Here is a 16,705-nt window from a genome sequence, read left to right as displayed (position 1 = left end):
AGCATGCAATGCAAAACATAGATCATGTTTAATTCTTGTTGGTTTTATTTGTCCGTTTGAACTTGTTTTTGGTTCACTTTTAGCCGTTTGTGTAGTTGGTTTATTTTGTAATGTTGGTTTATGTTGTAAGTGTTGTTTTTATTTGTTGAGTGTTACCATTGTTGTGTTTTGTATGTTGAGCATTGATGTCACATCTTTCAAAGACGTATCTCAGCAGTTGCTACACTATTGTGAAAGATCCATCCACAAACATTACAGTATGAATATGAAATAAGTTATTGATTAATCTTCATACTTAATGCTCGAATAAAATCTTAATGTTCATGCTAAGAATGGTTCAACTAACTTAAATTCAGACAATTAGCTTATTTCAACTCTACTGTCAATCAAATAATCATGGGAGGGGCCTGTCTGTGTGACATCACACAGACAGGCATCTGAGATCGGCTCGATTTGAGAAAGGGGGAATCCTTTAAAGACATAAAAAAAAAAAAAAAAAAACTGGGTGGATCTTTATTATTATAGGGTGGTTGTGTACACACACTCACATTTCAGTTCACAGTTCAGTTCAGTCACATCCGATAACCCCTTTAAAGTCAGACAATTAGCTTATTTCATATTCTAGCTTGTCATCATTTTGACAAATGTTTTCATTTGTCACTCTTCTGACATGGCTAGATCAGAAATTTGAATATAAATATACAAGGTCCAAGATCCCAAACAAATACTAATCACTAATCACCTCTGATCACTTAGTAGACAGTAGTAAACATCTAAATTTCACACAGTGGCACAGTTGAAGACAATTTTATAATGTGAATTCACAGTAAAACGAGAGCAGTGAATTACTGTTATGTTAGCATCATTCCACTGTTCGTTCACAGTTATTTGTAAGCAAATGACCCAGCATGCATTGATTTCATAGCAAATTTCTGACTACATTAATATATTGTTAAATAATACTCTTTAATCCTGTAAATTCCTGGCATTTTTTTGTACTAAATACTACCTTTTTGGTATTTAAAAAATATTAAAAATAGTTTCTACAATGAATTGAGTATAAATTCAATGAATTATATATAAATAAATTCAACCGATTTTGTCAATATAAATGATCATTTCTGTTTGATTCAAATTTTTTGAGTATGAGTCTTTAAAAAAGTGCTTTATGCACTTCATTCATCTTTCTTAATGGCAGATGTTCATGTCTGGGAAAAGACAGAAATACAATGCAGAGTTTCTGAACACTTTCTTCCCCATTAAGTGGCGACCCTGACAGATCCTCAAATAAATATTTGAAATAGTCGCATCTGGTTCTCTACCCAAAGGAAGCAGGTCAATGAGGACGTAGCCCACTTGTTTTGACACGTTGCTCGTATGTGATGATGTCAGTAACATTTGACCCTGACCAATAGCCAGCATTTCCTGCAAGCCTCAAGGCATGTGTGTCCGCTCAGATCTGTCAGTGCACACATCCTGTGCTCACATCACCCAACGAAGTGCTAGTCATTCAGCACTAATTCTACATTGTTAACGTAAAAGCCTGGATATCATTTCCCCAAAACAAAACTGGTAAGCTCTCCTGTATGTTCAAACTATGTCATTAGAAGAAGATCATAAAAATCTGGCAATTTCATTAAATCTTAAGTGGGACTTGAGCAGCAAAACAATAAATAGGCTATATAAGTTTCACAAATAAGTTTAGCTATCAAATCAAGAACATGAAAAGGACTTTGTTTTCTCAGGTGGTTTGTGTAAGGCCGATTTTTCTGACCCTTAGGCTTAATCCCAATATTCTTTTTTCCACAGGCAACAATGGTCACTGATGCAAACAATAAAGCCCCTTTCACACTGCGATTCCGGAAAATACACGGGTAATGTGTCCCGGCAATTGTTCCTGGGTCGCTAGATTTTGCACCTTTCACACTACCAGAGATTACCCGGAATATGTGTGTGCATTCACACACAACCCGTAAGGGTCCTGTGAAGACACGTGATATCAGGGTGTGATGTGTAATGTACGAGTCGAAAACGCTAGGCATGTTAACTTTCACTTAAGCTGGAAAATGATCTCAGCTTCAGCATGGAATGTGAGGAACTTACTGATCTCTGATTCGTTACAGTTTGCACATATTCGTTTCGTCGCGAACGTTGATCTGCCTTCAAAACACCCGCTAAAAGAGTTGCGCGATAACATGCGTCATCACGTCACACCCTTTAAGGCATTAGTTCTGGCTTTTGTTCACACAGCGCTCATTCCGGGACTGAACCCGGCAATGTTACTAGGGCCCCAACCCGGGATCAATCCCGGGACGTGTTTGCGTTCACACAGAAGGAGACCCGGCAATGTTCCGGCAATTTTCCGGGTCCAATGTGCAGTGTGAAAGGGGCTTAAAGGAAATCAAGTACAGTAGTAGGCCTACATACTTTGTTGCTGGAGGGGCTTATACTGATATGCGACAATCATAAGAAGCAAAAGAGATGCAAAGCCATATTAATCTGCCATTATAATCCCCTGCTTTGCAGCAGTGTTAATTTCGTTAACGAAGAAGACGACAAAAAATATTCGTTTACGAACATTTTTTCTGTGACTAATGGTGCGTTCAAGTCATGTCAGATACATCGTATTTACAAGTTAAATGCACATGATAGCCACCACAAAGTCGTAATTATAAGTGGGAAAATTAAAGAATTTTCTTTAAGTTCCGAGTGTCAATGAGAAACATGACAGAATCAATGGATCGATGGATGCAACGTCTGTTGTTGATGGTAATTTTTTAGTTGAAATTGATAGACAGGATTGAAATATAGCTAACAATTAATACGTTTTTATGCTATACAGATGAAAGTGGCTTCATAAATTATTTTTAAAAAATTAAAAACGCAAAACACACCCGATGCAAATTCTTTGCTCTTCATTTTCTATAAGCAGAGTTAACAAACCCTGTTGAATTTTTTTCTTGTAATTTATTAAAAGAAGGTACACCGCCCTCTTGTGCCGACTAAACTGACTTGAACGCACCCGACGTCATAATTAGGACTTGTCAACTCGTAAGTATGAACTTCCCAGGAGGACTTGAACGCAGCATAAGACGAGACGTTGACGAGCTAAAAATTATGACTAAATTTATTCGGCATCTTCGTTAACTAGACAAGACTATAATGTTATTTGAGGACTACCAGACATTCAAAATACATCCTATAGGCTACTGTCCTTCAAAATGTGTGTCTCTGTCATTGGATTGCGATCGGATAACGGGCATTTGCAAATCTAGTCTCAGAGTGGCAGTCGCAGTGGATGGATAGACTACCAAAACGTGAACTAGCGGTCTGAATCAATGGCCTCAGTACCCGAAGGGGTGGTGACCAGACGTCCCGTTTTCCCCAGGAGTCACAATTCGATGTCGATTAACTTAAAGTAAGTAAAGGCGGGATAGGCTCTCTCGCGCGCATGCTCCACTTCTTCAGGTCTCAAATACAGCGCGCGATCAGTTCTCAGCGCTCAAATACACACACAACAATCCAGATGTTTATCGTGTAGAGTATCTCACGTAAATACAGTCGGTGTAACGTGTGTCAGTATTACGTACATGCCTTCCCTCTTAAAGGGACCGCATTCCTAATTAATATCTGTAATTAATGTTAACCAACAAAAGATCTTAAATAAATGTATACAAGTTAAGTAAACCTACTGTATCTTTAAAAAGAGTTTAATTTGTATCTTTATCATATTTGTCTTATTGTGCTTCTTTTTTTAAAAAAGTTTTTCCAAATTCAATCCTTGATTCAAATTTCTCATAAGCTTAATTGATTTGGTCTAAAGAGAGAAGAATTAATGATTATTTTAGTTTGAAGATTACATATAAAATAGCTACCAAAATAAATGTTGGTAACTGCAGTTTGGCTAAAACTAATGACTCAAAGTAATGACTAAAAGTTGGCAAAAATGCAATGACTTTTTGTTGACTAAAACTATGAAAGACTCAAATGACTAAAATATGACTAAGGCTATTAAGCATTTTCGTCTCAAGATAAAGACTAAAGGCCTGTTCACACCAAGCACGATAACTATAAAGATAATGATAAAGATATAGTTCTAAAAATCGTTTTCAGTATTAAAGAACAGAAGACTCCACACCACAACTATAACGATAAAGACAAAGAAAAACGATATCGTTGGAATCACTTTCAAAACGATTTTTTTTTCCAGTTGATGAATGATAAAAAAATTGACAGCCAACCAGAATCCATCCTGCTGTAACGAGCTCGAGAATTTAAAGCGGCAGACGAGCGTGTGCTTAGAATAAACAGAAGATATCGTTCGCTGATGTGGACGCTAATATCGTTATCTTTATAGTTATCTTTATAGTTATCGCTCTTGGTGTGAACGGGCCTTAAGACTAAATCAAAAATGCCTGCCGAAATTAACACTGCTTTGCAGTTAAAAAAAAACAAATGCAGTAATATGTTTGTGGATATCTGGACATAACTTATAGTGATGCTTATACAACAAATAGTGTACAGAGAAGTTATGTAAGCTACATGCATGTTGGTGATAGTGATATCTGATTCACAAATTCGAGTCTTAATCACAAATTGTGCAAATTGTGAGTCTCAAATCTGAATATATTTATACAATGTGTTATGGATCTCCATAATTTCAAAAATAAATTCAGAGTAAATTTTAGTACGAAATAAACGCAGAAAGCAAACTTAACCCGAACATGATTTCAATCAAAGGGTACCCCTCAGATCTGATTTGTGCCACCTCAGATTAATTTTGACCCCCTCCAACCCCCCGAAACACAAACTGAGCTTATGATTATCATAATAAATTAAAATAATATGATAAATACTCAGTTCAGTCATGAAACTTGCCAGTTCTGCAGCTAATCAATCACTTGCTTCTATCTACGCTAACCTTTATTTTCTGGTCCGACTAGAGCAGTGTTTCTCAACCCTGGTGCTGGGCGCCCCCCAGCACGGCACATTTTGTATGTCTCCCTTATCTGACACACCTATTTCAGTTCCTGGAGTTTCTTTTAATGAGCTAATGAGTTGAATCAGGTGTGTTTGATTAGGGAGACACACAAAATGTCCAGTGCCGGAGGGCGCTCGGGACCAGGGTTGAGAAACACTGGCCTAGAGGAAGCTCAGTCATGTCTCTAGCCCTCCTCCTCCCCAGCACCACCTGTCTAGATCTGCTTTTGTCTTACACTTTTGGGGTTCAGCAGAGCAGGCCTTTGTACTTTGCTCAGCAGCATGTTTTCTTCTTTGTATTTCTTTTGGTATAACAAAAGATTGACATTTTTTACATTTATATTTACATTTAAATTTATATTGATCATTATTAAAATGTGTGTTACAAACTACTGACTGAAAATCATGTATGTACTGAAATATTAGTTTGCAAAATCAAGCAGCATAACAAGCTAAAAATAACTGGAAGCAAATGACACCGGAAGCCTTGCATAGTTACAAATGGCACCACATGCTTTTACATTTAAAAAAAGATAAACCGATTATAAGATCCTACATGTGGGTGCTCATTGAAGTGAGTGGTCAGGCCAAAACACATGCTAGGCACATGTCTCTCATTATACACAACCAATTAATCTGTTGTGGAATGCTTTTTATTTGCTCATCCCCAAATGTTTGAGATCACAAGGTGGGCGAGTGCATGTGCTTTCAGTACACAAGGCTGCCAGACTGCTGCATACTATAGTTGAGCAGCTAAGCAAAAGCGATAGTGATAGTGCCACAAACATGTGCATCCAGAGCTGTTATTAGGGTGAAAGCAGCAATATTCCTACAAAAATTCAAACTATCATTACCTTCCTGACATGTCATTTTGAAATTATTTGAATAGATTGAGACAGTCTTGCTGTCTTACCCCAGGGCTCTTCTAGCCTGGCACAAATGGTGCTATATTGAGAGACCTCATGTGCCCTATGAGGCAGAGATATCTAGCTGCCACCTTTGGCACATAGTGGACAGAGGCAGAGATAGACGCATTCCCTTGAGAAAAGCCTGACCTCAGATGACTGCCTTTAGAGTTAACCTCTATCGACAATGGGAATGACTCCATGCATTGTTTAGAGAGCCATTGTGGTCTGTCAGATGTTGTTTCTCTAAAACAAAAGGGTGAACACACAGTAAATGAGTCTCATTTGCAAGTCTACTTTGAGTCAGCAATGATCAATAGGCTAGTTTTTAATTGCCCAGGGCGAAATGAAATTAAAACAAGACTGAAGTGACTTTAAAGTTTGGAGGCAAATAGTTTATATTAGCAGAGGTGCCTCGCAATTGAGAGCATAATTGAGAGTATAATTGTCTGATTGGACATAGGGAACATGGGAATTTTTTAGGAGTTTAAGTTGGCATGAAATAAAAATTCACCATAAATGCATGTTATTGATCTTATTGTGAACAGTTTGTCAATTCTTAATCAAAATAACTTGATCTCCTGCTGATAGATGTATCTGTGGTGACGTATGTCAGACTTCACCAATAATTTCTTCCACTTAAATTGAGAGAAAAAAGACAGAATTGTGAGATAAAATGTTGTAATTACTTTCTTTATATTTAATTTCCTTATACTATGTAAAAAAAAAAAGAAAAGAAAAGAAACAAGATGTAAACAAGCAATTCTGATAAAAAAAGTCACAATTGTGAAAAACTCAGAATTGAAGTTGGAATTCTAAGTTTTTATCTTACAATTGTGCTTTTTTTTCTCAGAAATGCTAGTTAAAGGGGTCATATGACGTTGCTAAAAAAAGAAAATTATTTTGTGTATTTGGTGTAATGCAATATGTTTATGCAGTTTAAGGTTCAAAAAACACATCATTTTCCATATAATGTACATTTTTGTTTCTCCTCTATGCCCCACCTTTCTGAAACGCATCGATTTTTACAAAACTCATTGTTCTAAAAAAGCGAAGTGTGCTCTGATTGGCCAGCTATCCAGTGTGTTGTGATTTGCCAAATGCCTCAAGGGTGTGACGGAAATGTTATGCCCCTCACCATACTGTGATGCCTTGTCCCAGCAGGACGAGACTCAGTCCAGCTGCTCTGCTCGTGCACATCCCATCATCGGTTCTCTTTTAGCAGTTCAGTCAATGTACTGTTAGGAGTAACTGCATAACTTGGGATATTGGTTTATTTCACGTCAGAGGGAGTGTCAGGCACATTTATAAACCGAATAACTTAAGTAATTTGTGTATTAGTGTGTACTGGAGACGCGAACCGTTTCAAACGATTCAGTTCGATTTGGTGAACTGGTTCGACCGGTTCACTAAGAAGATTCGGTTAAATAGAACGATTTGTTCGCGATCCGGACATCACTAGATGAGACAAAACCAATAAAACCCATTACAAACGAGGCATTTGTTGCTGCAGTGGGAACATAATTACTGATTATAAGGACTTATACTGTTTTTTTACGAGTTGCGTTGCATATCGCGCTGCATATCGCGCTGCATATCACACTGCGTAAACACAAAACCATGGCTGCATTTGTGATTGGAGAAACAACAAGCCTACTCTACTGCTCAAAACTCACATTTGAATCATCAGTGGCAAATTATTTAAATATAAAAAACGTAATAACAGACTGTGAGTCAGAAGCGCCAGACTGTCCTTGCAAAGTTGGAATTGCCCAACTTTATAGAAACAACCTTTGTGCCACAGACGCATTGTAGGCTACTGGTTCAGGAAACAGTCCTCATCTTCCATAAAATGCACTGCACACATCTGAATATTTGGGTTGAACTGTTCTGGAACAGTGTTGTAAATACAACTTAACCACTGATTTCTACTCGTGTCCTCTTTTGGAAGGCCAAACAAAGTAGTTTTCGCTTTCACAACGAAACACACAGCAACTCCACAACATGGCGCCACCGGCAACAGTGAGAATAAAAGTTATTCCTTCTTTCTTTGTGTGAACATTTGGGCGGTGTTATGCAAAACTTTTCACATTGTGACATAGACATGTCAGGGCGTGTTAGAAAGAGACATTTTAGGAGGGCGTGGTTGACTCTTAACTTTCATAAAGAATATCTCTTTGGATTTGAAACTTTAGTCTTTGCAACTTTACTGATCTTCTTTATGCACCAAGAGCTTGTAACACTCCAAAGAGAAAGGAAAAATTTAAATTACATCATATGACCCCTTTAATTCTGAGTTTATATTTCACAATTTTGAGCAAGAAAAAGTCAGCAAGAATTTTTTTTTTTTAATTCTGAAATGTGATATATAAACTCAGAACTGCAAGAATAAAAGTCAGAATTGTGAGAAAAAGTGTCACATTTTTTTAAATAATTTTTTTTATTCTTTGACAGAAACAGGCTTCCATATATGTCGTTATATGGAAGAAAAGCTTTATTCCACTTCTGTTTCATTGCGACTTTAAATTGCATGTAGATTTGAAAAAGAGAGAAAGAGAGTAGAAAATCAGCGAGTGATTTTGCAACTGTATTTCACACTTTTCATACAGTTAGGTCCATTTTTGGTGGGCCTTGGTTACTTTCAATTTTAATTTTGTTTCCTCCACATGGAGTTGCAACAATACAAGAAAAAAGGCTTCCTAAATTTAAGTGCAAATTTTTCACTTTAGTAAAAGTTACTGAACTTTTATTTTGTAGATAATTCAAATCAGTAATATTCTAGTAATTTATCAAACCAAGTGTGTACTTTTTGTGTTGTCGAACGCTAATTTTAGATCTAGCCAACAAGACTTTTCAGTACGCTGCAAATCACTCACCTTATAATAAGTAAAGAATAATAATAAAGTTTATGTTGTGACAGATTACACCAGTCGTATGTGTGACACTGCTCCAGTTGTACTGACATTTCATCCCATTGAGTTCCTAGCATGGTTTGGATGAGGCACAACAGGCTGGCAAAAAAGGCTCTGTCCTGAGGTGACCCACATGATGTTATTTTCAGACTAAACAAATTTAGCTCTTACCCATGGAGCTAATTCTACTTGGCAGTAAAATTTCTTGCTCATTGGCAGTTTCTTCTATCCGTCCCAACAACTGAGGACCTTGTGTACATCTGTGCCACTGCAGTAGATAAAAAGCCTGCTGAGTTTACCCAAAATTGTTATGGCCTTCTTTTTATAGTCATCATAAAATTTTTACAAATTATGGCACTAAATAGTCAGAGAAAATACGATTGCAAACTAAGCAATGGTGCTTATGCAATGTAATTTAATCCTATCAAAAGCCTTGCAAAGTACACATTCTCCACAACAATAATTTTCTCATTGGAAACAAAAAGAAGTTAATATTTTATTAGAACATCACATTACATAAGGAAATGGTCTAAGCAGATTATAAGAATCAAGTCTATGTGGTGTCAATCAATGTGTCAGTCAAAATGATATGAAATGCTAAAGTAAAGAACATCACTCTTAAAGAGCTCAACATTTCACTTGACTGTTGAATGAAAGTGTCACCTTGGGTAGTTTTAAGAGCATGACACAAGCAAAATGTCACATGGATCTGACAAGCATCTGAATTCTGCCCCTTTAGACTTGGCAATGGCACAACCATGCTCTGAAAGAACATGGTTGCAAGGTACCTTTGTGCCAAATAACATTTTATATATAAACATGCCAAAAAGAGAAACACCAATAATGCAATCTTGTGATAGGAGATGACCACAGAAAGCAAAGACATAATAATAATAAAAAAGTCTATTTACAATACAGTAAGAGATGATGAAAACTGCTAACAATTTTTCATTCTCTGAGAAAATATTGTATTTAGTATTCTAAATGCATCTTATCTGACAATAAGGATTTAAAGAGAAATAGAAATTTTGTTTTTGTTTATTTAACCACATGTTGTTTCAAACCCATATGGGTTTCTAATGTAAAACACAAGTTTACTGAATATCAGGGTGGGTGATTTCAGTACAGTGGAACTACATTGTGACCCATTTTAACATTTAATAAGGCACCCAAGAGTGTCAGCAAACATTTCCACACTGCTTGCAGTATAATTTCCAAAAGAAATTTACCATGAGTCACGATTTTTCAAGTAAACTTTCCCACGAGCTATTGTACTGAATTCATCCCACAATGTGACTTTTTGCACTCTTTTGTGACTTGTTGTGACTTGTCTTGTTGTGAAGGCCATAGGGATAAATTGTTTTGTTTTTAAAAAATCTTGTGCCGAAAATTCATCTTCACTGTGAATGGGATAAAAACAGTATATACATGTATTAGCCACTAATATTGCTAATAAGGTTCTGTCCATTTAAGACACTGGTACTTCTTTACTCTCTTTTGGTATCCTGAGTAGAAATGTCCACACAGATCCATTTCTAGGAAAACCCTTCACCTGCTTAAAAGGTTTCCACATGTTCCCTGTGATGGTGTACTCCAGAGTCTCGGTGCGGTTCAGTGTGAACACAGAGTCTCCTCTCACTACAGCAGTGAACAGTGCCCCTTTGCTGTTGCCATAGTGCCCAGACATAGATGTCCACTGTCTGGTGGTGATGTTGTAGCAGTTCGCTCATGGCTTTGGTGCATGCGACTCCAATGACTGGTCGAGGTAAAGGTGCTGCGACCTGTGGGCCACCATGCAGTGTCCGTAGCTCTGATGCTTCAGAAGTGTACTCACCAGAACCCACACATCCTGGTTTGGGATGTATTCATAGATTTCAGGTAAACAATCACCGAACGACCAAAACTTTCTGACACAGCTCATGGCTTTGGTGCATGCGACTCCAATGACCGGTCGAGGTAAAGGTGCTGCGAATGTCCACTCCTTTGTGACAACGTCATATATCACAACTGAGGACATGGTGGTTCTTCCAAACTCTCCTCCGATGGCATAGAGGCAACCTTCTATTCCAATTAGGGTGAAGTTGTACCGTGGATGTCTGGGACCTGGCAGCAAACTCCAGGTGTTGGTGATAACATCATAGCAAAAGCTAACGTCAACGGGCCTCTTGTCAACACCATGTACACCTCCAACAACATAGAGTTGGTTATCCAAAATGGTCAAAGCAGCCAGAGAGGTGCTGACCTCCAGTGGCAAAGCAGTGAGGACCTTCCATTCTTCATCATCCTCATCAAGGTAACATATTGTCCTTGTGGCGGCAAAAGGAAGCTCATCCACAGAGCAAGCGGAGTGTGAACCCACAGCCACAAATGCACTAGGGACCAGAGACTCCACATGTTCGGCCACCTCCTGAGGAAGTTTCTTCAAGTCCTCTTGCAGGTCACGGTACACGTTGCGAATGAACTGAGCTGACATCTCGTGGAGTCCCAATAAGCCATAGGTGGCTGAAGCTGAAATGAGCAGGCAGTTGTTGGGAGTTGAGAAGATCCTGAAGATGCCTTGCAAGAGATTCGGCCTGGAAGAAAGCTGCACATTCAATGACTTCTAAAATCTCCTCGTCATTCAGAATGGGTCTCTCACTACTGGCCATGGTCAGCATGATTAGGAAGCTTTGAGGTTTCTCAAGTGAATCTCTTCTTGATGGCACTCTACCATCCCAGATCTGTAAAGTGCCCTGAAGTATTCGCATTCTCCTAATAGTAGAGACTTGTTTGTTTCAAAGATACTGTCTCCAACTCTTACCTTGACAATGTCCATGTCTGGCAGCCTGCTTGATAAATTGTTTTGTGCTTAGTTTATAAATACCTGCCGTTGGTGAAAACCCATTGTAAGACATTTAACTTTAACGTTGAGCAATTGCCTACAAAATATCCACTAAATTCTAACCTTACCCTTGCATTTACACTGAAAGGTCCCTCGCGTGTCAGTTAACAAAACTGTCCTCTCTCCAGCTGGCACATGATGTGCTGGGGTCCGGTTTTGTTACTAAGATAGCACTGCCTATAGATAGCAGTGCCTCATGACAGACATTAAACAGAAATGAGCAATGGTTTTAATGAGGAAAAACATATTTACTTATAACACTTTAAGGTCAATGATATGAATTACATTACATTTGTGATGATTGGTTGATTGCTGATTGGTTGTTTGTTCTGGCTGTGGATACAATGACACTGTACAATGAAAGTGGCATTGTTTTCAATAACTCAATTAACTCAAGCTGCTGGTGTTCCTGTGGATCAGTGGTAGAGCATTGCGTTAACACCGCAAAAGGTTGGGTTCAATTCCGAGGGAAGTGCTGCGCATGCGCCGAAGAGTCTCGTGAAAACCAACGTTTGTTTACAGGATTAAAAGAAGCAAAGTTTCCTTACTTTAGCAAAGGAAAACCAGTCTCCTCTTGGCTTATAACGAAATCCTCTGACATTCTTCTTTACAAATCCACTTTTATACTTCTAATTACTGACCGTTGTTTTGTTTTGTTTTAATCTGATCTCTCCACTGCGTTTCCACATCCATCACTTCTGAGCGGCGCATGCGCAAAGCTGACCTCATAATAGAGTATGTGAGCATAGCGAGGAGTGGAGCAGTGTAATTTTGCCTGGAGCTAGGAGCAGATTTTGTTGAAAGTTGGGGCGTTGAGGTTTTCACTCCCTCTGAGAATGCTCCGAGAATGCTCTGTCACGAGCACAAATTATGCCAACTCACGCATTAAACATAATCATTTAGCTTGACAGATCACATACGAAGGTTAAAATGGCGATGGACGAGTGCGGGGGGTTAAAGCATGTTGTAAGTTGTACAGTTTGTTAATCTCCGCTCGAAACTAATGTGCTGCTATTGCTGCACACGGACAGAGCACACAAGCTCAAACATAATGTACAGATCGCGCACATACATTCAGCAATGAAGAAAAATGGAAAAGTTACAGCATATTCTTTCTGTTTCTGAAATAACTACCCTCAGCTTCGCCATAGTAGAGAGACGTTGCACAGATAAGTAAGCTAAGCAAGTTAAGCAGTCATTTAAAATGGACTTGGGCTAATTGTAGTGTTCCAATAAGCCATGTTAAAACTATTCTTCTAGTATTATGCATTTATTTTTCGTTTAATATCATTTCTGAACAGAACTTTGATATTTTAAGCGTAGTGAAATAATTCAGCTACGAAGCGAAGGCGAAGCGGTGTTTCTGATCAGTGGAGCAAGCAGCGGGAAATGGTGAACTCGGAGCGGAGCTGGCGCAGAGTGATTATTGAATGCTTGAAGTGTGGAGGGGAAATTGTTGCTGCTCCATTCCGCTCATATACTCTGCCTCATACTTAATTCCCCCGGAACTGCTTCCGTTTACAACAGTGAGCACAAGCTAGGTTCAAGTGATTACTATCTTTTGAATATGGATATTTTTCCATACAATATTTTTTGCTACAGGAGGCCTTTGTTCACCCATGTGAGACTATTTTTTTCTTTTTATTTCATGTCTTTTGGACTGAAGCAATGCAACACCTGCTGACTGCAATGATAGAGCTTGAAAGATCAAAGAGAATTTTTAATATAACTCCGACTGGATTCTTCTGAAAGAAGTCATATACACCTAGGATGCCTTGGGGGTAAGAAAAGCGCAGCCTAATTTTCATTTCTGGGTGTACTAACCTCTTAAATACCATTGACATATGTTGAAGGAGGGATCTGTGCCACATTGAGATAATATCATATCCCAATCGACCAATAGATTGACAAGCGATCTGACCAATCATAACGCAGAATCTGCCATTTTGTCCAGTAAACAAACCAGATAGGAGAGTCCATTGGTTGACTTAAACTTGAAAAATGGTGTGTAATGATGTTTTTCTGTAGTTGAAACAAGATACCTTATGATGTTCATTCATTTTATTTTGTGTTATAACTAGTAAAGAGGAAGAGATAATCGGTGCATGTGCCACTTGAACTGAGGAGCTATAACAATCTGTCACGACACATTCAAAAGCCACAAAATGGTGTTTATAGTTTGAATTAATAAAAAAATGACAACATCTGAGACTTTGTTTATTGTTTAAGACTTTGAAATTGCTTAAATTGACTTACTAATACATCAGCACAATTTAAAGGGGTCCTATTATGCTCTTTTACAAAGCCTTGATTTTGTTTTGGGGGTGTATTAGAACAGGCTGGCTCTCATAGGTTTTTTCGAAAAACACATTATTTTTCACATATTTTACAACACCTCTCTCCCAGTCTGGCATGAATGGCTCGAATAGTTCCTGTATCAAATGAAGGCCCACCTTCTGAACTACGAAATGTACTGTGATTGGTTAGCTGGGCCAGTGTGTGTTGTGATTGGCAGCACTCGGCGCCTGGTCTGGAAATGTCACGCCCCTTATCATAGCCACCTGTGAGCTTCAGTGTAAATATTGTGTCAAAATGAAATCAGTTTAAGCACGATTTAAACCCGGATGATTATATCCACTCTACATTAGTCTACCTTGGGAAACCTAGCGTGTCTCTGACATAGTGATAACACTCGCTTCCTTCTCTAGTGCAGCTCAACCAGGTCTAGTCCCATTCGTCAATATTTGTGATTTCAGAAATCACAGAAAATATGCGTTGTAGTCCAAACGAGTCATTCGTTGTAGTTTTTGAAAAGTGATTTCTGTTAAATAAAATATCTCCTTTTGAAGTAGACTTTAAGCTTTGTAACTTTGCAGATCTTATTTATGCTCGAACAACAACATTAAAGACTAACTAAAGTTGAAAAAGTGAAAAAGCATAATAGGAACCCTTTAAGTAAATTGTGAGCACATTAAAGTAATTCGTTACCTCGTTTTAAGTAAATTGTTAGCATGATTTAGTATCTCATTACTTCATTTTAAGTAAATTGTAAGCACATTTTAGGTCAATAATTTGTTTCATGCAAATGTTCATTGAGAGATTTGTGAATAGCCTATTGTACCTTCTTTGTGAAGAGGCTATATACCCTTTACAGTCCTGTCATACTTTATTCATAACAGCAGCAATATTTTCTCACTACACAAAAAAGTAAAAAGTTTGTGAAATTGTGGACAGGAATTAGTAAAGTGTACTCACGATTTTACTAAAATGAGTTATTGGATTAGTAAATTGTGCTTACGATTTACTTAAAACAAAAGAAAGAATAAGTAAATCATTCTGGCATAGTATGTCGCGGGAACATGATATATTGTGTCCATGATATAATTTTTTTTCCCTGCATGTCATGTCCGGGCTATGTATTACTGAACTAATGAATTAGAGAAAAAATTAATACAAAATTAAAATTTAGTTTACTTTGCTATTGTGAGTCCATCTTGAACTCTTCATCAGAATGGTTCAACATTAACATTTTGTTGAGGTTTAGTTCTCTATTACAGTAGATCAGACACAGCAGAATACATCCCAACATGGGTCCACTCTCTGCTTTAATAAAAGGTAATTAACCCTCCTGCAGTGCAAGTTATGAGGTAATTGCAGGTCAGTGGTCATGCTGCGAGGCTTTCATATCTCTGTGCGAGATCAATCTGGGTTACCCAGAGTGCTCAGATTCATTTCTACTCACACCTAGACACAGGGGCTCGGCAGGCACCCTCATGGCGTTGCTATGGAAACCCTACCATCTGACTCTACCTTGTCTGTCTTGAGCATCAAGAATTCAACCCCAGTCTGCCTAAACGCTTATAGCACTAATAGTGTCTGCGTGACTGTTGAACTTTGACACACACACACACGGGAAGCAGAGTATAACCACACTCATGTGTCCTAGTCCTTCACAGCTGCTTGTAATGTGATTTTGCACTTTAAATGGCCACACGTGATGAGGACAGTGGAGACGCTTGAACTATGTGACCTTTGTTACTCATTCAACTATTGGTGATGAAAATTATTTATAGGATGGACAAGTTTGGCTGCAAAAGACATGATTAAAATCACAGACTAAAATTAACCACACATGCTTCAAATAAAAAGTATGATAACATATTAGTAAAACAAAGGGAACAGCTTGATTTCTAACCATAACAAGGGAGAAGGTCAGCATGTGTTTATGTTCCCCATGCTGAGTCATGGTGAGCCATGTGCTGGAGCATGTGATCTCTTTGTTTTGATCATGTGATGGCAAATCCAGCGGGAGTAGGGCTAGGTAACAGGCTTTGGGCAGGATTGTGTTCAGTGTTGTAACCTCATTGTGTAAGTTGGCTATTATGAAAGCCTGCAGCGAATGTACCGGACAGATCCAGAAAATTTCAATTCTGCTGTTTATTCCCTTTTCTCTCAGTGGAGTCACATGTACAAGAATTAAAGTGATATTTCACACAAAACTGAACATTCTGTCATTATTTACTAACCCTTATGTTTTTCCAAACCGTATGACTTAGTGTCTTATGTGGGGCACAAAAGAAGTTATTTTGAAGAATCTGCTGGTTACACTTATCCATGCAATTTCAAAACACGAGGAGCTTTCAAACTTTAAAACTTCATAAAAGAGGTCCATATGACTTTTTGCATTGGTTTGAAAAGCCATTATATTCAGAAATAAAATCATATAGGTTTGGAACAACATGTTCAATTCAGTTAAATTCAAGTTTATTTGTATAGCGCTTTTTATGATACAGATCGTTGCAAAGCAACTTTACAGAAAATTACGTTTCTACAATATTTAGAATATTTAGTAGTAGCTTATATATAACATGTTGGTTATAATGTTGGTTATAAGTTTCATTTTTGAGTGAACTACTGCTTTAAGTGTTGGAAACACAACTATTATTTAGAGCAGTCCTACTATGTATTGTTAGGTTTTATCTTTCTCTTTCACTTACAGCTTGTTTTATCTAATAAATAAGAAAGCG

At 37.9% G+C, this 16,705-nt stretch overlaps 1 pseudogene; it reads right to left on the bottom strand.

Annotated features, from left to right (window-relative positions):
* Window positions 1-10,118: 10,118 nt before the first annotated feature.
* Window positions 10,119-13,185, bottom strand: LOC109050930 (annotated as a pseudogene).
* Between the last annotated feature and the right edge of the window lie 3,520 nt (window positions 13,186-16,705).

The sequence above is a fragment of the Cyprinus carpio genome, chromosome A25 (genome assembly GCF_018340385.1).
Source record: "Cyprinus carpio isolate SPL01 chromosome A25, ASM1834038v1, whole genome shotgun sequence".
In the NCBI taxonomy this organism is placed as follows: Eukaryota; Metazoa; Chordata; class Actinopteri; order Cypriniformes; family Cyprinidae; genus Cyprinus; species Cyprinus carpio.
The sequence above is the reverse complement of the archived record's forward strand: the minus strand, read 5'-3'. Positions and strand labels throughout refer to the sequence as shown.